Below are 22,241 nucleotides of genomic sequence, written 5' to 3' on the forward strand. Positions count from 1 at the left end.
GCTGACAGTTTATAAACCAGGAGCTATAGGACAAGACAGACAGTAAATGCCAGAACATGAGACTTTGTCTACTATATTTTTTTCAGTTTTCAAATGAAAACAAAAAAAAAGCGTTAGTATAGATTTTCACATTTTCTGCATTATTATTTGAAATAGTACAGAAAAAGGAAAAGTTGTAACTATTAAGAATGGGCGCATATTGGTAATCAGTTTGGCTTTAGGTCTTGTTTTATTTGTTCACCCGACAGATAATTGAGTGGCCAGGCACTGTGTTGGGTGCTAGAGAAATTAAGTGCCGTCCTCCATTTAGAAGCTCCGAGCGTAATAGTAACAGAAGGCAGGAAAGCATGGAAACCAAATATGTACCCAGTGTGTTGCATGTGACTCCGTGGATCCAGGTCTGGCGGCTAAGAGGAAGTCGTCCGAAAGGCTTCATAAGGAAGGTTAGTCTCCTGCGTTTTGAAGATGGCAGACGGTGTGATTTTACACAATGAACCCTGTGGGGGTGTGGGGAAACGAGCCTCAGAAAACCAAGTGAACCTCGTGGGGAGGGTGAACGCTTGTGGAGTCTGCTAAGGGAACACACACACACACACACACACACACATGCACACACGGGAAATTGTATAATTTTGAGAAAGGAATGATATAAATATAATGTGATGGCGATTCTAAATGTTTTTTCGACTTTATCCGCTAGGGTAGGAAAGATTAAAGGCAGGTCTCAGTTAAACTTTTTTAGGAAGTCGAAACATTTTTTCAAGACGCGCTGCTTATTAACCCTAGATGTGAAAAATTTATAAAAGGCAAAAACTACGATGCTTCATATAACTGAATCCCAGGAAATCTTGGCTCTGGACCTGAAAATCTTGAAATAAAATGTTTTCTGGAACATTAATTGGAAGACAGCTTGCTATCACCAAATTGTTAGTCTGCGGTAGAAACTCAAAACTGCTAACAGATGCCTCCTACAGATTTTTAAAATATGGAATTATTTCAGCCAGCTACCAAACCATTGATCTTTGTAATTTTTTAAAACTATGAAATATGCATATAAATCTACATAACTGTTCAACTGAGAAAAAGTGTTCCTCTTTGTACTATATACTGTAGACGTCTGATTTCCAAACTGAGATCTGCTCGGATTAGAATTTAGCTATTTAAATTAACTCAGGAGTTTATCTAAAAAGCAATTTACATTAAGGTTTTTTAAAAAATAGAGTTTAAATTTTAGTCCTCGACTTCTTTAGTCATTAATTAACCGTGTAACCTTGGACAGGTTCCTTAGCATGCCTAAGAAATGCCCAGGTTCCTTTAAGACCATGCTTCTAATTTCGGCACTTGAGATTCGTACAATGCACATAATAATCTATAGATGTTGGTGAAATATGTAGGAGAACTCCCCAGTTATCACATTCGTTAGTTAACGAATTTACTAAGGCCTATGGGAGCGGGCCCACTCTGTGCCCATCTACGTGAATCATATTTGCTCCCAGGTAGAAGTGAGATAGGGTGGGGGAGGAAAACAGAAGGCCTTTAGTTAGACTCCACTCCTGGACACTGCTCCAGTCAACTCAAAATGGGAGCGCAGGGGGAGACATTAGCTTTTACTCCCCGGTGGCAGAGACAGCGGAGCCCTGGGCTAATACAGGCCTGCCACACCCCCCGCCCAATCCAGCTGACCAGGTGCCTCTTTAAAAAAATAAACAAATGTATCTTTCTCCTATTTTTATAATAAAAATGCCAGTCGTGAAGCCCCTTAACTTTGCAAAACTTCCCTTTTGGAATTTTTTTTTAACTTTTGCTAAATAGTAAAGAGTATCTGTCCCATTGTACAGATAAAATTGTGTCTCAGAACACGCGGATTCTATTTTTATTATTATTTCTATTTTAAAAGTCATGCAAGTAATGCATACTGTAGGAAAAAATATAAGATAGAGATAAGTATGGAAACAATAAAATCACCTAGTCCTAAATTTGGGCATTTTTTTTGTTTGTTTTTTAGAGAGAGAGAGTATGCAAGTGGGCGAGAGGGGCAGAGGGAGAGAGAATCCCAAGCAGGCTCCACACTCAGCATGGAGCCCAGCACGGGGCTTGATCCCACAACCCTGGGATCACAGCCTGAGCTGAAATCAAGAGTTGGATGTGAAACCGACTGAGCCACTCAGGTGCCCCAAGGCATATTTTTTATTCCTAAAAATAAAGATTTTTATTTGCCATATAGAATCTATGAGTATACAGAGTAAAACTTTGCAAAAAGAAGGTTTTCACTACTATTTCACTGAAACTAACATAATCTTATGTCAACTATACCTCAAAAAATATATATATAGAGAGAGATCACAATAAAAAAATGCAGGGGTGCCTGGGTGGCTCAGTCGGTTAAGTGTCCAGCTCTTGATCTCATGGTTCATGAGATCGAGCCCTGCATCAGGCTCCACGCTGACAGTGTGAAGCCTGCTTGGGATTCTCTCCCTCCCTCTCTGTCCCTTCGCCCACTCATGCTCTCTCTCCCTCTCTCTAAGTAAACACTTAATAAACTAAAACTAAAAATAAAAAAGGCAGTTGGAAAAAAAGAATGAAATAGTAGCTATAAACATTGGAAAAGCAGTAGTTAAATCATCCTCTTAAAAAAAAAAAAAGGAAAACTTTCTAGAGAGTATAAGACCATGTAGGTTGGAGGAAACACCTGAGCCCTGGTGTCACCCAGAGCTGTGCTTTTCCTGTTTTGCCACTTGCTGACCAGGTTGCTTTGGGCCACAGGCTTAATCTCTCTGTATCTCTGCACAAAAATGGGGATAATGATGCCTTTTTGTCCTGGGCGCTGATGGGAATCTATGGTAAAGGCACCGCGTAAAGCGAGTGGGTAGCTGTTACCCTAAGTATGTGGCCGTGCGTAATACTGGCATCGAGCACGTGTGGCTGGCCTCCTGCTTGAACTGTGACAGTTTTGGGGAGACAGATTTCAAAGGGCTCAGAGATAAATTCAGGGGGTAGGGTTTCAAAAAGGGAAGCGGACACGGGAGGGCTAATGAACTCAATAATGTAATCCAGCTATGATATGCAAAGTGACACCTAGTCCCGATGAAGGGGAAACAAGGTCTTTGTGCAAACGACAGTTCTGGGGAAAGACGCACGGTCCAAGGTGGCCAGGAAAAGTAGGGCAACGCTCTAGGAAGCCAGCCAGGAGGCTACAGGTTGGTTTGAGATGCGGCTTATGTAAAATACTGAAGACAGCACCAATGTCTTCTACATGTTGCTCAGGGTGAAAACAGTGAGGAAGGGAGAGTCCCACGGCATGGGGCGGGGGCAGGGGGCAGGGGGCGTTACATTAACAGACAGAGCAAACACTCGACATAAGAAGGAAAAATCTAAGGAAGGTCAGACGACAACGAGAAGACCCCCGTTATTCTCACAGCGGCCCAGGCCTTGAAAAATTACATCGCTGCGAACCAGAATTTATAGGTTGCCCTCAAAATTGCTGCAAAATCCAGAAATTGTGGGAAGCAAGAAAGGATTCCTGTGCTTGGAATTTGCTAGGCGGATGTTTTGATTTTCAAGGAAAGAAGAAGGTAGTTTCCTAGAACTACAGGCCAGTGGACTTGTCATCATTCCCAGCGTGATGCTAAAAAGAGTTAATTAAAAGGTTTGTCAGCTATTAAAAAGGGATTCTGTGTCCCAAAGAACTGGCATAGGTTCACTGAGAAGAATTCCTGCCAGAAGTAAGATTGCGGCTTTTAAATAGGGTGATTTGATTGATCCATGAAAAATGTTGTAGACGCTCTGTGTCAGGATGCGAGGAAGGTCTCTAAGAAAGTTGCTGAAGATCTGTTTAGGGAAAGGATGGAGAAATCAGGCCTGGATGGCAGTGTGACCGACTGGCTCGTCCCCCACCGCCCCCAACCCCAAATGCTGGCTAGTGCACCAGTGTCAGCCCTACAGGCGGGACCGTAAGGGTGGCCCCCAATCGCATAGTAGAGCACGGGGTCGGGGGGGGGGCAACCCTCTCTACCTGCCGTTGCCTGACAGTGTGAAGCAGAGACAAAGCCACAGCCTCGGTCACAGGGAGGAAAGCAAACTCAAATGGATAAAGAAGAAGCACCAAGATGAAATGAGGGGGGGCAAGGGACGAGGACAGCTGGGAACAAGGAGTCACAGGCTGGCACGCGGGGCCAGCGTGGACAAGTCTCCAAGAGGAGGTTTCAGTGCTGTGGCAGCGATGTCTACATTCTGAGTGCTCTTGCAGATCTAAAGAGGCGGAAATGGGACACAGATGTCTAACCTCAGCTTTGCCTTCTTCCATTTCCCTACTACTGATTTGAATGAGGAAATGGATAGCCTGCATGCTGATTAAACCTACGGGTTATATGAAGGTGGAAAAGAAAACTAAAATGTTGCGTGAGTTCTGTCCCTGGGTCCAGAGAACTTACTTGTTGCAAGTGTGAGATAAAGCGATGCTGCTTAATAGTAACCCGTGAGGGGGGCGCAGGCTCAGTCGGTGGAGCGTGCGTGTCTCGATCTCGAGGTCGTGAGTTGGAGCCCCATGTTGGGTGTAGAGGTTACTAAAAAGACAAATAAATAAAACTTAAAGAAAGAAAAAAAGTAACCTGTGAGGAAGAGACAGAGTCAGACTCACATGGCTGTCAGACACCAAGGAGAAGGCTCAGGTGTCTACAGCAGCAGAATCTGGTTCTCACTGAGATGGGTGGTCACCCTTGACCATGCTGGCCGGCTCCACACAGATCACACTCCATCTGAAGGTTCAAATTCAGTTCCAGTTTCCATACCTTAAGGGACCATTTTCAAATGTGTCCCTAGGAGAATGATCCAGATTTGGGGGAGTCTGTATAAGGCAGATGAGGATTCATATACTCACGTTAGAGAATGTTTGAAGGGTTTGATGACCACTGGCTTAGAATAAGTGAAGTGCGGTAGAAAGATTGGACTTACCCTTTGTGACACCAGAGGGCATGGATTCAGGCTTCTTAGCCCTTAAAGGTGTCCCAGAAGAAATGGCAGCCTCAGGAGAGGCCCAGCCCCTAGAGAGGCTCCCTGGACAAAGGCCACTTTCAGGGGTGAGAGACAACTCAGGGATCCAAGTGGGCATTGGTCTGAGCCCCTTTGGACTTGAGATTCTGTGGTTCTGACTCGGTATTCTATATTTCTGTGTGGTTGTGGTTGCTCAAAGCATCACGTGCAAATTCTGAATTGTTGCTATAGAAGATGTGGCTATTTGAGATGGTCTCCTTTTTTTGGGTGTGTGATTCAAGATTAAAAAGTTTAGTAGGAGCACCCGGGTGGCTCAGTCAGTTAAGTGCCCGACTTCAGCTCAGGTCATGATCTCACGTTTCGTGGGTTCGAGCACCCGCGTCGGGCTCTCTGCTGATAGGTCAGAGCCTGGAGCTTGCTTTGGATTCTGTGTCTCCCTCTCTCTCTGCCCCTCCCCTGCCCACACTCTGTCTCTCTCTCAAAAACTAAACATTAAAAAATTAAAAAAAAAAAAAAAACTAAAAAGTTTGGGTTATCTTGTAGAAAAAAGGCATCAGTTTCAACCTGGTTCATTCCCTGATTTGATCATTACCCTTCAGGGTCGAACCTGATTGAAATGAAAGGTAGAAGCAGGTGAAATGAAACTGCAGAATCTAATTTGCATATCGACCCTTCTGGATGCCAGAGAGCAGCACACATTCCTACCCGTCAAAGTGAGCTGTGGATTTTTACTTAATTCTTAAAAAAAACCAACAACAACGCTTTTCTTTCAGATAGGTAGATTGTTAAGGATAGATATTTTGATATACCTTTATATCTAAAACAAAGTATTTATTGTTGTGGATCTATTTTTTTTTTCAACGTTTATTTATTTTTGGGACAGAGAGAGACAGACCATGAACGGGGGAGGGGCAGAGAGAGAGGGAGACACAGAATCGGAAACAGGCTCCAGGCTCTGAGCCATCAGCCCATGACGCGGGGCTCGAACTCACGGACCGCGAGATCGTGACCTGGCTGAAGTCGGACGCTTAACCGACTGCGCCACCCAGGCGCCCCTATTGTTGTGGATCTAAAAGGAGGTCCTTCCTCAGAACTTTGGGTGCTAAGTCAAAGGCACAGTGTCATTAACTATAACTGTTAAATGATGGCAAGTTTCCTGGCTCCGGTCAGTGTTGCCGTGACCACAACCGAAGAGCAGATATTTGCCCTTGTCCTTTTGAAAAGAAGAAGGGTTCAGGAGCCATGGGGGCTTTATTTCCCATGTGGAGACCACAATCCAGTCCGCTCAGTTGCTCTGAGCGGGGAATGTTGGTCCAGGTGGTGGTCACACACACATTCCTCCCGACTCCTCGTGGACACGCTGGTAGGACACGAGGGAGCTGTTTTCCTGGTCGCAGGTGTCCTTTCTAAACACAGTGTGTAAACGGCGTTACGGTTGATTTCCTGGAGATGGTCTGTGTTCTTAAAGGAGGTGGCCGCTTCCTTACTGAGGACGCTGGTTTCCTGTGCTACAGGGTTCGCCTGAAGGCTCCTTGTTGTTGGCACTGAGTGGCTCCTACCCGTGCTTTGCTTTGAGAATGTCGGGTGACCATTTCCCCTCTTATTCTCATCTCCTTTCTCTCAATCTCAGTCTCCCTCTCCCTCTCTCTCTGTCACATACACGCATACCCTGTCACATTTCCACACTCCTCAGATTCCCGCACATTCCGTCTGTCTGAATTTAGACAAAGCTTTGAAGAGCACCTTGTCTAAAGCAGTGCCCACCCTCAGCCTCTGGGACCGTCTTTCACCCACTCCGCTTGCATTTACAGCACACTTCTGTCCACTTGCTTTAATTCTCTTTCTGCCGGCATGTGAACTGCCCCAGAACAGAGGCAGTGCTTTACCACCTCTTTGTCCCCAGCTCCTGGAACATCTCAGGCATGTGGTTAAGCTCACAGTAATTACCCGCTGGAGAGAAAGGAGGGAACTTGCAAAGGGAGCATTCTTACAGTCAGGAATAAGTAGGTAAGGATACACATCCTGAAAAACATCTTCAGTTCTAGATTAACCATGGTGCTGTGGAAATGAACACAACCTGTTATGTTGGCTCAGTGTCCCTGAGGTACCCACACAGTTGACGCCCTGGTAGGGTGCTGAATAAAATGCAGAACACCCAGCTCAATTAAATTTCAGATACGTAACAAGTGAATTTTAGTGTAAGTTATGTCCCATGCAATACTTGGGACATACTTATACTACAAGCTATTTCTTCAGTGTTTTCATTTGCTATATTTGGCAACCCTATCCCCTGGTTCCCTGATGCGTATTGATTTGCCAGAGTTTAGGATGTTTCCGTGTTCTTTACAGTTTTCCTAAAAGAAATCAGCTCCAGTGTCAGCCTTGCCCTCAATCTGTGGCCCCACCGGTTAGAACCACGGTGCACTCAGAACCTTTGTTCAACTGAAATGGATCCGATGAATGCTGTTTACGCAAAAAACCCCCTTAACTCATCCTCCCTTTCTCCCACTCAAGAAAACACGGAACATAAATGTTAGTGACTGTGACAGGGATAACCTTGAATCCTTTCAACTTCTTATTTAAAAGAAATAATTTGCAGATTTGCACTTGATCATTGGAACTAAACCCAAGGAATTACTTGAGACGCTCCTCTCAGCTAACTGCCGACTGACCCTGAGATTGAGGACGAGTGGCTAGAATTTAGTGGTAAAAGATGAGGGTTGTGGATTTTATTCACTTCAGAGATGTGTTGCTTTCTTTGCAAGAGAAAAAGTATCTCGGACCCAAGAGGACCTGTCTAAAGAGACAGAGACAGCAGAGTAAAGGGCTTACTTGCCTCACTACTAGAAACACACCCCCAGCATGGATATCATGAATAGTCGGTTGGCAGTTTCATTTGTACATGTAACAAAACAAAATTGGAATCCATCTAACCCCATCTTGATGCGGAGGGCCATTTAAGTAGTTGTAGTTAAAAGCTTTTTGAGAACACAAAGGACTATGTAAGTGAGAAATGAGTATCGTATCTCAGCGATATTATGGGTTTGGCCACCACAATAAAGCACATATCACAATAAAGTGAGTCAAAGTAAGTTTTTGTTTCCCAGTGCATATAAAAGTTATGTTTATACTACACTGTAGTGTATAAAGTGTGCAAAATAGCATTATGCTTTTTTTGAAACAGTGTATACTTCATTTAAAAATACTCCATTGCTGGGGCACCTGGGTGGCTCAGTCGGTCGAGTGTCCAACTCTTGATTTTGACTCAGGTCATGATTCCAGGTTCATGGGATCGAGCCTTGCTTTGGGCCCTGCACTGAGCATGGAGCCTGCTTGAGATTCTCTCTCTCCCCCCCCCCCCCCCCCCCCGCTCCCTCCCCTGTTCGCATGCACACATCCTCTCTCTAAAATAAATAAAATAAAAATACTTTATTGCTGAAAAATGCTAACCATTGTCTGAGCTTTCAGCAAGTCATAATCACTGATCATAGGTCACAATAACAAATATATAATAAAAAATGTGAAATATTGTGAGAAGTGTCACAATATGACACAAACACAGGAAGTGAGCAAATGCTTTTGGAAAATTTGCACTAATAGACTTGCTTGACACAGGGTTGTCACAAACCTTCAATTTGTACAGAACACAGTATCTCTGAAGAGCAATAAAGCGAGGTGACACCAGAATATCTTTTTTTATTTTATATCCACCACCAAATGTTTGGTTACTTAACTGTAAAAAAAAAAAAAAAATTGCCCAGGCAGTTTAAGAAATATAAAATATATATTTGGGTATATTTGGAATAAACCAAAAATAAAGAATATATCATATATCCACTGAGATAATTTTTTTTAATAAATGTTTTTAAGTAATCTCTACGCTCAACATAGGGCTCAAACTCACGACCCTGAGATCAAGTCGTGTGCTCTACTGACTGAGTCAGCCAGGCTCCACTCCACTGAGGTAATCTTTAAATTATTACTTTGAGATATAATTGAGGATTGATATACATTTTGTAAAATGTTTATTTATTTTTGAGAAAGAGAGTTGGGGAGGGGCAGAGAGAGAGAGGGAGAGAGGGAGAGAGAGAATCCCAAGCCGGCTCCACGCTGCCAGTGAGGACCCCAGGTGGGCCTCAAACTCATGAACCATGAGATCATGACCTGCGTTGAAACCAACAGCCGGGCGGACGCCCAACCAACTGAGCCACCCAGGTGTCTTGATACACATTTTTTTTTTCTAAAGACAAACCCTAACATACGACCACTTCTAAATTGTAGTTTGAGTTTCTTTTTAGTAAATAAGAAATAAATGAGTAGACATAGAATTTATTCGGCTCCTTTGCTGGTAGTCAAGTATCTGTTTTCAACACTTTCAACATCCCTGACGAGTTAATATAATGCAAACAAAAGAGTGACATTGAATGCCCATCTCACTGCCACCCGGGTCCTCCTACTTTAACTTAGAACTACCAGTCGTGCGTTGCCTCCTTCCCTGCGGCATGACTCCGTGCCCTGTCCACTTGTGGCCTTGTGGCATGTTAGTGTAAGTCCAGCCACGACTGTGTTAACCTTGGACAGTTTCTCCAGCGTGGCACTCTATTAAGCATCCTGGGAGATGTTCCAAAGAGTGAGCTATAGAATGTGAAAAGATGTGTGACTTGTCATAATTCCAGAGGGAAAGAAAGCCAGACATTTTGACAACATTTTTGGCAACTCGATTCTCTGGAGATGATTTGCTCGCATGCTTTTTGCTGGCAGCTTAAACCCAACAGTGGGTTCTCGATGCAGAAGAGCCCTTTGTCAGACCGGGTTTATCTTGGAGCCTTGCAGAAGCTTCCTATCACCCGGCCTGCACCAAGCTGGAGCCCTTGTTGGGGGATACAATGCAGTCCTCTGTTGCGGAGACATCACCAAAAAGAGGACAGACTTCGGGTTCAAATGTAGGCCCTGCCTTGCAAGAACGGTACGAGCTGAGAGGGTGACTTAGCCTCTAGGAGCTGGTGTCCCCCTCTGTGAAGTGAGGTTAATGACGGCTGCTTGAAGGTCAGGAGCGGAAGTCAGGCCCTCATTCCCCCCACTTCGTACTGCAGTGATAAGTTTGCAATCCCTCTGCGGTCCCCTTGCCAGGATTTGCAAAGGCTTGCTAATAAGCTCAAGCAGTCACTTAAGGAAAAGCGCAAGGTTGTCCCAAGAGGCAGGAAAAGCTTCTTTGAAATCGCCAGAGGCCAGGGAGGACACAGGCTTTTGACCGTGTTAAGTGGCAGGTGGTTGGAAAAGTAAGTAGCAGTTTCTTTTGAAGATACAAAGGGACAGTGGAGGGGCGCCTGGCTGGCCCAGTCTGTAGAGCGTTCAGCTCTTGACCTTGGGGTCATGAGTTCATCAGATTCACTGATACTGCTTAAGATCATTGTAGAACAAGTCTTTCCAAACAAAGGTTGTATATGTTAGATCAGTGGCTTCCACACTGTATCCCAGAGGCCGTGGGGTCCTGTAAGGAACCGGGCAAACCGGCTTCTAGCCAAGCGGTTCGGCACTCGTGCGTCTGACACAGTGGACTCTTATAGCTCGGAACTAGACAACTACCTATAAACTCATGCTAGAGTCCCATAGCACTCCTGACTCTGATATGGATGCTTGGAGCTATTCTAAGCTGACTCGTGGCATGTAACAATCTATCATTTTGCTAAGGCACAGATGTGAATAACCTTCCTTGCAAGGCGAGTGAGCAAGGATGTGTCACTTTGCTGGTGAGTTGGCCCCGTTGACCGCCACCATCGGGGTCTCCAGCCAGCCTTTTTCTACTCATTGTTGCCTACCTGTTTTAGGGGGGAAATGACATACTGTAATGGGATTTGTAATCCGGGGGTCTGGTAACATCTGAGAAGTGTCGCTCACTAGTGTCTAAGGTCTTCCCACCCTGGGCAGCTGGATGGAATGCGGGTGGGACGTGGGACGTGTCCTGGAATGTTCTGTGCCACGTCACCTCGTGAGCACGTGAGGGAATTCTGTGTGGGGTACAGAGGCTGTACATATCAGCTCTCAAACACTGCAGATGAAGAGTTTTTCTTATCCCAAATCCTGGTCAAGGCTTCTGAGAATATGGTCGTAGAAAGCCGCCCATATTTTTTTAAAAAGCCACATCCTGTTCGATTTTCTGCTTTCATATTTGCTCAGAACAGATATTCCCTGACGTTGTGCTGTTTGTAGAAAAAGAGTATCTATCAGTGGCTCATTAACTTGGGTCATGTTTGGAGTTCTCTGTGAGCTTATTAAATAAGACGCTGTGCCTTCTTGAAAACTGTTATTCTGCTCCAAAAAATAAAAAGACATGCAGTTCAAGTGTATTGTTTCTCCCTGACCTCAGAGTTACTACTCGGTGCACCGAGGGGGCCTCGGTTAAAGCCAGGCTGATGGCTGTTGACCGTGGAGTAGTGGGGCCAAGGTGTGAAGATGACCTTGGCTGTTGCATTTGCCACCACTGCAGGGTGCTCGTTCTGTGGATGTGGAGCCCTAGCACCATCTTGGTTACTTTACGTGCCCTTGAGACAGACGGAAATGAAGGCAAATTCACGCAGTTCCGGTAACTAACCAGACCGCGTGAGCCCATTCACTAGTTCTGCCCAAGCGGGCAAGGAGAGTAACAGTCTCTCTCTCTTTTCTTTTCATTTCACTCACTTAACCTTCTCGTGGTTCTTTTAAGCAGCAAATTCCTGATTTTAAATACTTCTTCTAGATAAACAGATAAAGCATATACAGATAAGATGAAGTCAAGAGCTGATACGGACACAGTGGAGTCCTCCAAGGCGGGGGAGGGGGCCGTGGATGAGGCAGGCTGGGTCCCCGGAGGTACTTCCGGCCACCTGTCCCTTCCCTCCCACCCTGGGGCCTTGCTCCTTCAGGGCTCACTGTCCCACAGGGCTGTGTGTGGATAATCCTGTCCTGAGAACTCCAGTGGTCACTGTTCCTGGGGCTATTTAATGGCAGCCAAGAAAAGCGAGTGGCTTGTCATTTCTTTGACTACAGTCATGTCAATTCTTCACCGCGAATTCAGTTTGCAAATTAGTTTCTGCAGCTATTAAAAAAAAAGAAAAAAGAAAAAAGCATCTGTTCAACTTGGTGGCCATATAATCTCTCCAGTTCAGTTGTGACGACAGCTGAGGACACCAGATTGAATTTGCTTTAAGCAAACTGGATATATGAAAATTGAAATTAAAAAAGAAAAAAAGGATGATTGTTCACTTTTCAAAAAGGTTTCTTTGCCTTATGAAGGTTAACCAATAGGATTTCTTTAAACGCCAGTTTTTTCCCAGTACTCTAAAAATGAAATTTACATACTGCCCTGTGTTTCTAGAGTATACTTCATGCATGAAAGTGGCATGCCTCTAAAAAATATTAAAAGTCTTTTAAGGTTAACTTTTAAAATTATTTTTAAAAAGCTGTTATCTGATGGGTTCAACTTTACTAAATGAATATTAATAGGTTTTGCTCCAGCCTGGGAGAGAGGAAGAATACATCCCACTACTGACCATTTGAATGGGCCAGATTGAAAAACGAGGGTAGTGCAGCATGTGACCGTCACGTGACAGTCTCTGTTCTTAGAAACCCAAAGTTGAACCTTTTAACCTTTAAGCTAGAAGGAGAGCTGGCCTAAAGCAAGCTCCCATGGAAAAGTCATCAGCATTTAGCATCAGCCTCTAGCCTGGGGGTCTCAGTGTGGTTGAGGTGATTTCACTGCCAAAGGAAAGAGTGTCACAGGGCTGTTTTTTATTACAGAAGGTCTAGATGATTGAAGGGTAGCCAATAGACCATCAGACTTGCAGGATGGTATTCAGTTGAATTCCCTTTCATTCCTTCTGCCCTTCCCTGAGGAGCCATTGAGAAGCCCTGTGCCAGGGAGGGGCCCTGACACAACAGCAAAGCCAGATCTCGGCTTGGCTTGCATGGAGCCTACGCTCTGGTTCAGTCTTGAGGCTCTAGAATGGTGCTTTTGATAACTTGCTCTTTTCCTCTTTCTCTTTGTTCTTTTTCGTCTCCTCCCCCCACCCAAGTGCAAGGCATCAGGGTGTCAAAGTGCAGACTTACCAGGGCATCTGTGAAATGTTAACACGGATGCTTTGTTTTCCTTTTATCTCAACAAAGGCAAAGGCTTTGAAATTTAAAAAAAAAAATGTATATAAGTGCCCTGATTCCTAGTTACTTGGGGTGATTCTCTCCTGCAAACAGGAATGGCCGAGAGAGAGAGAGAGAGAGAGAGAGAGAGAGACAGACTGCTGAGAAGTAAAGAGGGAGGAGGGGGGTGGTTTCATGGTTGGGGGAGGGTGAAGAAGGGAGGAACCCTGACTCCATAATGACCAGAGTGCGTGGCCAGTGGGATTACTAACTCCCTGATCCATGAGGAAGGTGAGGGGCTCTGGGCCTTTCGTTCACTTTTTCAGTCGGTCACAGAGGAGCTCAGAGGCAAGGACAGGAGAGAGAAGATGATGATGGGAGCCGAGCTCTCCCAGGGATATGGACCATGGGAGGCCGGTGACGGGGCCTTAGCCGCTTGAGAAGGACTCACAGAGTTGCTCCTGTGACCTAACGATGGATGGAGCATCTCTGCTCTCCTCTGTGTCGCCAGGGCTCCCTGAGAACATGGGTGGCCGAGAAAGAATCCATATCCCTCCTGCCTCCTCTGTGACAGACACTTTCCACACGGCCCCTCCCTAAACCCCCACAGTTAGCCTTGGTGCTGGGATTAATCCCTGTTGTACAGGTGTGCAAACTCACAGTAACCCAAGAATTGCTCCCCCCCCCCCATAAGAAGCAGAATCAGAGATGCAAGCATGATGGGTGGGTTCCAGAGTGTACCTTAAACAGTGTACTGAACTGCTTCTCCATAAATGAGCTTTGCTAGAAGGGTCTGCCACACCCTGTGTCTCCATCCCACCAGCTCACATGAGAGTGGACTTCACCACCAGTGGAAACAGCTCTGTCTGTGATGGTCCAGAAGTCTGTTATATTTGGATCATTCAAAAGTCCGTGCATTCGGACTTTTTGATCATTCATGCCAAATGGCATAATTTTCCAGGATATTCTGTCTGAGATATTTGAATGAAATGAATGTGGGGCATCATAGGACATACAGCGTTTTAGAGGACAAGAGATCAGAGTGTCTCCTAGACTCCCAATCTTTGTGTACCCTTAGACAAATGGGAGACCTCTGAGCTTCGGTTTGTTAATGTTTAGGATGAGAGTTTTGTGCCCTGCAATTCCTAAGTTCTGTTTTAGCACTAATATGGTGGTTCTTTCTGTTGTGTTGGAATTAACTATGCACAAAGATTGTATGCACAATACATGTGTGGACATGATGTGATCTCAGTTTAATAAAGGAGCCCTGGGTATCCCCCATCGTGGAAATAAACTTCCCCAATAGGGCATAATTGCCTTTATGTTATTTTAATTATTCTTACACTCTGTACTTGGAAAGACTAGACTTCATACTGTTCTAATCTAATGGGACGTGGGACGTTGCTCCACACATTTTAAGTAGGTTTTTAACTACAGAACAATGAAACATTAGCAAATGATGTTAGAACATGTCTGCACACACTGATACTTTCCGATCTGTGCCAGGCATCCTGCTCCCATATGGGCTGACCAGAAGGATCAGCTGGACGAGGCAGATTGGGGTCTGGCATCCCTGAATAACTCTGGCACTTGCCTTTCGACGAGGCAGGGCAGGCTGGCTGAGGCTTGGATCTGAAAGTCTGTTTGCAAGGACCTAGTTTTCTTGGTACTGCTCCATCACCTCCTTAGTTAGCCCACTGGTGATGAATCCAATGCATTCGTGCCAGAACAGATCACACTCTGGGCAGGTTTTCTGTGGCTGGCTTCATAATCTCACACCTCCTCCTTGTGTAAGCGAACAGGGGAGAGGAAGGCAGTGAATTCTGATCGGTCACTTTGCTGATCACTGGCAATTCTGCCGGGGAAGAAATGAAGGAGATTAATTAAAAAGGGGTCAGAGCCTCTCTGTAGATTCTCTTTTTCAACTGTCATTTAGAAATGATTCTTCAGGCTTTAGGCCATTTCCAGCCTGCTGATTTGGAAATCAGAACACAATTACTTTAAGGGAGTAAAACGTGAAATAGACCACGAAGCCTTTACCATGGAATTAAAGTTAGGTTGATTTCTATTTCTCCATGCAGCTGCCTCGCCTGTCGTGGGCTCTCTGTGGAGATACTCTGCCTGGTCCCTCCTCCTTCTCTCTTCTGTGACACCTATAATTGACCTGGAAGCCTGGCTCCTGTTTCTAGAGCAGGGTTTTTGCAAGTAAGAAAGGATATAGCTGTTTGGGAAGCAGGTGTGCTGCCCCTGCTGTCCTGGTGACCATCGGCCCTTCCTCAGCAGTCCCGCACGTGGGTCACAATGTGGGGTGGCCGTTGGCATGTCTGGCACTTCAGATACCTGGGGTGCAGCAGCTTGTGAAAGGAAAGGCATAAAATACTTGGGGTCAGGCACACTTAGCCCGAGGTCTGTTTCTGCCGCCGTGGAGCCGCGTTGTCTTGGCCAGATAGTTTCATTAGTTCATTAATTAAAGAGGTCAGGTAACCTCCTTGAACCTTATTTCTCTGGTTTGCAGCGTGGGATGCATGAAACTGATTTGCAGGGCTGTTTGCACAGATGGAGAGAGCCACGTGTGTAAATTACCCAAAACCAGCAGACCCAAATGAGTTACATCAGTATAGGGACACCTCTAAGTCCATTTGCCTTTATTATACCAGCTCTATAAAAGAATAACTGCATTTCAAAATTACGTTGCAGCAAAGAACATCATCAGTGGCAACTTGGCCTGCAGAAAACTGGTTCTAGAACTTTTACAGTTGCCGTCGACTATTAACTAACTCTCATCTCCAGGCACTGCTGTGTCTCAGTTTATTTATTTAAAAAAAAAAAAAAAATCAGTCACCTGGGTGGCTCAGTCAGTTAAATGTCCAACTTCGGCTCAGGTCACGATCTCATAGTCTATGTATTTGAGCCCCGCGTCGGGCTCTGTGCTGACAGCTCGGAGCTTGGAGCCTGCTTCGGATTCTGTGTCTCCCTCTGTCTCTGCTCCTCCCCTGCTCATGCTCGCTCTCTCTCTCAAAAGTAAATAAACATTAAAAAATTAGGGGCGCCTGGGTGGCTCAGTGGCTTAAGCGTCTGACTTCAGCTCAGGTCACGATCTCACAGACCGTGAGTTCGAGCCCCACGTCGGGCTCTGGGCTGATGGCTCAGAGCCTGGAGCCTGCTTCCGACTCTGTGTCTCCCTCTCTCTCTGCCCCTCCCCCGATCATGCTCTGTCTCTCTCTGTGTCAAAAATAAATAAACGTTAAAAAAATTTTTTTTTAATTAAAATAAAAAGTCATCTTCTGTGCCATGTTCTCATTGACAAGTGGGCGTTTTGGCCTCCTACTCTTTTCTGTGAAATTATAGCCATTATTATGGGGGACAGTGACGCACATTGGCAGCTGCTAACAAGGAGTGCGCTGGCTCTTTAAGGAGTTTGGGATAAGCCACCCATGCGGAGTGTCTGCTCTGGGGCAGACCTGTAGAGCAGCTGGGTGTCTTTTTTTGTGACGAGGCTTTAGATGAAGGAAGCGGCTTATGTTGCTAAAGACGGGGCTGCACAGCACGTCTGCACACTTGGGCTTAGTGGTCCAGAACCCAGAAGACGCCAAGACGGCACACACAGTGAATGCAAAGAGCAGGAGCTCTTACCGCCGCCGTGGCTTTGATTTCCAGCGCCGCTCTTTGCCACGTGACCCTGGGCAAGGCATTTGTCCAAACCCCAGTCCAAGCCTCTGTTACGAGACGGTTCTATCTGCTTTGCAAGGTTAGGGCTTCTTCATAAGGCACTTAATATGGGAGGGGTCATGGTAGCAACAAAACTAGGCAGAAGAGATGAATAATAATAATAAATAACGAATTCATTGATAACGCAGTGTTGCTAGCCAGAGACAGCTCGTCGAAAAGATCGAGCACTGGCCAGGGAATCAGGACCCGGTTTTCATTCCCACTCAGTGGCTCGGCCACTCTCGTTCCCACGTGACGCTGGACAAGCTGCCTAAGCCCTCAAATCTCAGCTGCTTCACGTGTAGGCTGGGTCCCCCTTTATAAGAACCAGAAGGTTCATAAATGTGAAGGCACTTTGATAACTGCAGCAGTCTCCAAATACAGGCCTTGTGACCATTATCTCCACCTCTGGATTGTTGTTTGCATGAGTACTTGATGTTTACTTTCTGCTATCCTCCCTCTTCGGTGATGAATCATTTTACGTGCTCTGAAGCGATTCCGTCAGGGACTTAGGATATACACATCCCCGAAATCCACCAGCATAGAAATTTTTGCCAGAATCCCATAATACATTTTCTTCCTCTTTGCTTCTTTCAAATGTTTTTGATAAGACAGAAATCTTTACTTCTCTTTCTTGGCAACAAAAGACACAGAAATTGAGCCTGTGTTGGTGCGTATGTGCATGTGTTAAATAGATCATTCTTGTATGTCCCCGCCCTACAATTTGAGTAAATTTGTGTCTTTTTCGTTTTATTCCCCGGTGTGGTCTCGGTGCCTTTTACCACACAGTTGCTGATTTGCTCTGTGACAAGCCTATCCTGTTACAACCTGGCAAATCTTATCCACATTTAAGGAAATGGCTCTGTCCCTCTAGTGCTGTAGCTACTGATAGTCAAAATGAGCGTATTTTCATTGTCGTTTTCTCTCGAGTAGCTTTTAAGTCAGCATTTGAAGGATGAATGCACTAGCAAAATACTTAGAATAATCTGAAGCAGTAGATACCTTGGTGCCTATTTTGTTTTGTGTGGATCGTTCACACATTTCACAAAGTTGTGTCTCCCCTTCTGCCAAACACACAGTAGAAAGATGAAACAATTATTCCGCATTTTTCTTAGCACACGTAACAACCAGGATGCCTTCAAAAATAAATATAATATAACATAAATAAATGGTTGTTTTGGCATCGTCTAAGTTTTACCAACCACAGAGGCATAAAGATCAAATCGTAATTACTAAATATAGTTTGTCAATTACTGAAATGTATCATTTTGTTACTAATGGGAACTAATTGCCTGAAGTTTCCAAATATTTAACCTAATTCCTGGTTGTACCTAGGGCGTCTGTGAGAGTTCCATCAAACTTTCCAGCCCCAGTTCATTCTCATTTTAACAAACTATGGTGAAGTAATTTGGCATAGTGGTTGAAAGCATCAGTTTTAGGGTCAGACTTCCTGTGTGTAGATCCCACCTCTGCAACGTGTACCTTGGTAAAGTTACCAGTTATAGCTACTTAAACACGTCCACCCAGTTGAATTTTATGGCTATGTAGTATGTTCTTACAGCAGGCGTCTGTGCTATCCTTTTTAATGTGGTTTTCAGCTTTTACAGTTATTTCTTAATTTAAGAAAACCAGCAGATACCCCCCCCCCCCACCAAAGACACTTCTTAGATCTTAAGACAGCAAAAGATGGGGAAATGGGTGCTTTCAGAAGTTTATACCCACTTAGCTTAATCACATTATCGCTCACGGTGTTAATTGACTTCATACACTAACAGTTTGAGACTTCTTTTAAGCCTAGCCGTTGCCACAGACTGAAAAGGTTATACCTGGTTGTGGTCTCTATGGAGCTATGGAGGCAGGGCCGCATGAACCCAATAATGTGGTTGGATTGGCCTTCTTTTTAGAACCCGCCCACTGAGGCCTTCTTGTGTATATGTGAAGGAAGGAAGGCCCGGCAAGGTTAGGTGACATAGTTACTGGTGGAATCGCGTCTGGAGCCTGGGTATGCTCACTTCCAGGACAGGGGGCTCTCCTGAACAATTCCAGCACGAGGAGAGAGATGAACACTGCATACTCTCATTCTTCCTACCCTCCTGGAAGAAGACATGGCGTTATAAAGCACAGAAATTCATCAAACATTGAAACATTTGCTGTTGTATTGACATCATCTCTTCTTTAGAAATTATCTTGGAAAAAAAAAAAAACTAGCAAAAGTTATTCCATTGACCAGTGATGACCAGTTATTGTTCCTTTTGTCAACAGGCAAGATGATGAATGACGTTCTGGCACCTTCCCGTGTCCCAGGCCTTGTAGAAATAAATGAGACGTGCTTCAAAGTTCTAATGTGCATCACATCGGATCTTGTTTAAGGAAGCGTTAAAAGGAAGCCGCCGTTACCTATTGAGAAGGCTCTGTGCTCTCAGACATTGTTTCTGATTGAATCCACGGGTTGCAAGCATGCCTCCCTGTATTACCTGTTGGAACAGGTTTAATTTTATAAATTTTAAACACAAACCCTATGAGTTTCCAGTTCATAATTGTTCTTTTTGAGGATGCACTCAGATGAACAATATTGCATCTGTAAGAGATATGCACCTTCCACAGGACCAGAATTGATTGGAATATATAAATGGCAACCAACTCCAGCTGTAGCGTGATCCAGAACCAGTGATGGAGAGGGCAGATTGCAAGGAAACCCTGCCGGGGGGAAAAAGTCGTATTGTGTTGGAACTACAGATTATTAGAACCATAGCTTTAGCAAACCATGGCTTTTTCCTTGAACACGACACGCGTAGACTGTAGTTCTTGACTGGTGACTTTAATCCCTTATTAGTCGTCTCCTCGGACAGTCTCAAACGTTGAAAGTCTTAAGCTTTCATTGAAAGAACAATGCAGCTTGGAGGAAATCCGGGGTTCAATATAGTCTTCTGGGTATTTCATTCCAGCCTTCAGTGACCCGTTATTACAAACAGCAGGTACCCAGGTGGTAGAAGAGAAGCCTAGTGGGAGAAGAAGGAAATGACAATGAATGGGCATATTACATTGTGTTGTAAACATACTTTATAAGTACATTTCTTATTAGCTTCTTATTCAGGCAGAGCTTATCAAAGTTTGCTGCAAGTACCAGACCAGGATTTGCGTTTTGGAAATGATCAGTGTTCACAATACCTGCAGGGAAAAAAACAACAACAGCAACAGCAACTCAAATAAGAGCACTCTTTGCACCGAAAAGAATATTTTTATCATTCTTTTGTTTGTTTTGGCTCTGTCACAAATTAAAGTGCTTGGAATACAGTAGTCTGTGGTCTCTTGAAACTTAATCAGTGAGAACCTAACACTTTCACAGTATGCTGTCTACTTTGGACGTTCATAATAAAAATTGAAACTGATTTTGGTTGTTAGTCGTTTACTTTGTCTTGTAGCTGGCTCAGCGCATCTTTCGTGGTTCCTCTTTGCCCAGCAGCCAAGCCCTTTGTAGCACCCTGTGTCTAGACAGAGAGGTGCATACGTGGTTTGGGTCTTTCACAGTTTCTTACACCGAACTGCTGTCGATTTCTAGATTTGCACAACCACTCTTTGTTCTTTTTTGGAAAGGCTGGGCTATTTACGAGGGCCAAGGCTCTCTTTGATGATGCATTCTGCAACACGGCTTAGAGATTATTCCTCCCCAGGAATATTACGTGTTTGCTTTCTTCAGTTTCTGACTGTACTATATTTTCTGTTACGTTGATTATAATAGAATTATATTTTGATTATATTTTCCAGTAAATAAGTAGAAAATTGAAGAAGGCTGTGGGTAATTTAGCCACAGCTATAGGCTTTTAGATCGCGTCTATTTTGGTTGACTCCCTGCCCAGTGTTTTAGAGTATATTTTTGTGTATTCCACAATATTCTAGTAAGAGATTTTTAAACTCCAAAGAAATCCAAACACGTGAGCCTATTCAGAAAGCTTAGACCTTGCTTGGCACTAAATTTGGTATGGAAATAAGCAAAGATCCCTTTCCTTCCATTCTTCTGTGGCCAAAGGTGCAACTGGCAGATAGATACGCCACATATCTGGCTCCCTGCCCCCACCCCACCTGCTCCCCACAAAGGGAACAGCCTGGATTCGGGGATTCGTGTGGACATTCTAGTGCATATATAAGCAAAGGGATTTTGGCACTCTTAATGTAGAGAAAAAAGACAAATAAATAGAAGGTTCTGGGGTTCCTTTCTGAGGATGGGGTGGGAGGAGAAAGAGTAAGATAGCAAACAAACTTAAGAAATAAGGATCATTCCTTCAGAACCAAGTTCATGCGCAGTCTTAGCACTTAGCTGGAGGTGTACTATCAGGGCAATCTTTTTAAACTCCCAAGAGGCACCCTAACAAGGGCAGACGTTCATGCTTTTGTTCCCTGGATGAATTCCCTTTTCCAAAGCCTCCACCACCCTCTGCCTGAGCATCTGGACAAGTTCTCTTTGTGAAGCCGCGTGAATATTTAACACCCCACCCTCCTTCCCTTCCTTCTGCATGCAGCAAAGGAAAGATTTAAAAAAAATTTTTTTTTTTTGAGCTAGATTTTAAAATACTATCAGGTGACTTTGACAGACTGAAGCTGTTTGGTATTTACACAATTAGAAGGAATCGTTGATGTGAGTTGTTTGGTTTCTAAGTAAACGCTGGCCTCTTCCTTGAATTCTAATACCGAGATCTCATTCTAATAAGATGGTTTCAAGCAGTTCCTTTGTGGTTAATAAATTCTTCAGAGAGGGGAGAAAAAAACCGGTAACATCTGCTTCAGAATGGTCTCTGCACAGAAATTGCACATAGATGATTACTTTTATCAAAAGCAATTTGTTTTAAATGATTTAAGAATACAAGCAGTTAAGAAAGTGGGTGAGTGTGATGCTTTAGAAGGCCTCTTTCCATTCATTATTAGTAATTTTCCTAAATCCACTATTTCTTGATCCAATTTTTAAAATTGGGGAATATTCCACACTATTGTGGCTGTCATCAAATCACATCGTTTTTATAGCAGGGCTTTCAGAGGGTTGCTTAAAGATTACCAGGAGGGGAGCCTACTGAAGTGCTTAGACTTGGTCTTATTTATTGTCTCATAGGTACTTACTGTACCTTTTAGTATCTATGAGAAACCTTATGTTTACTTCTCTTATTTCTTCTCAGATACACATCTTTTTCAAAGCATTTAAAAAAATTTTTAATGTTTATTAATTTTTGAGAGAGAGAGAGAGAGAGAGAGAGAGAGCGAGCATGAGCAGGGGAGGGGCAGAGAGAGGGAGACACAGAATCTGAAGCAGGCTCCATCCAGGCTCTGAGCTGTCAGCAGAGAGCTCAATTGGGGCTCTAGCCATGAGATCGTGACCTGAGCCAAAGTCAGACGCCTAACTGACTGAGCCACCCAGGAGCCCCCAAAGCATTTTTAAAAATCTC

General features: G+C 44.3%; 1 protein-coding gene across 2 annotated transcripts in view; it reads left to right on the forward strand.

Annotated features, from left to right (window-relative positions):
* Window positions 1-249: 249 nt before the first annotated feature.
* Window positions 250-22,241, forward strand: part of TIAM2 (TIAM Rac1 associated GEF 2) — a 325,018-nt gene continuing 303,026 nt past the window's right edge. For both annotated transcript variants that reach the window (XM_045058261.1, XM_019831415.3), the window contains exon 1: window positions 250-443. The gene's annotated coding sequence lies outside the window, so the exon portion shown is untranslated. The remainder of the gene's footprint in view (window positions 444-22,241) is intronic.

Source organism: Felis catus, chromosome B2 (assembly GCF_018350175.1).
Source record: "Felis catus isolate Fca126 chromosome B2, F.catus_Fca126_mat1.0, whole genome shotgun sequence".
NCBI lineage: Eukaryota > Metazoa > Chordata > Mammalia > Carnivora > Felidae > Felis > Felis catus.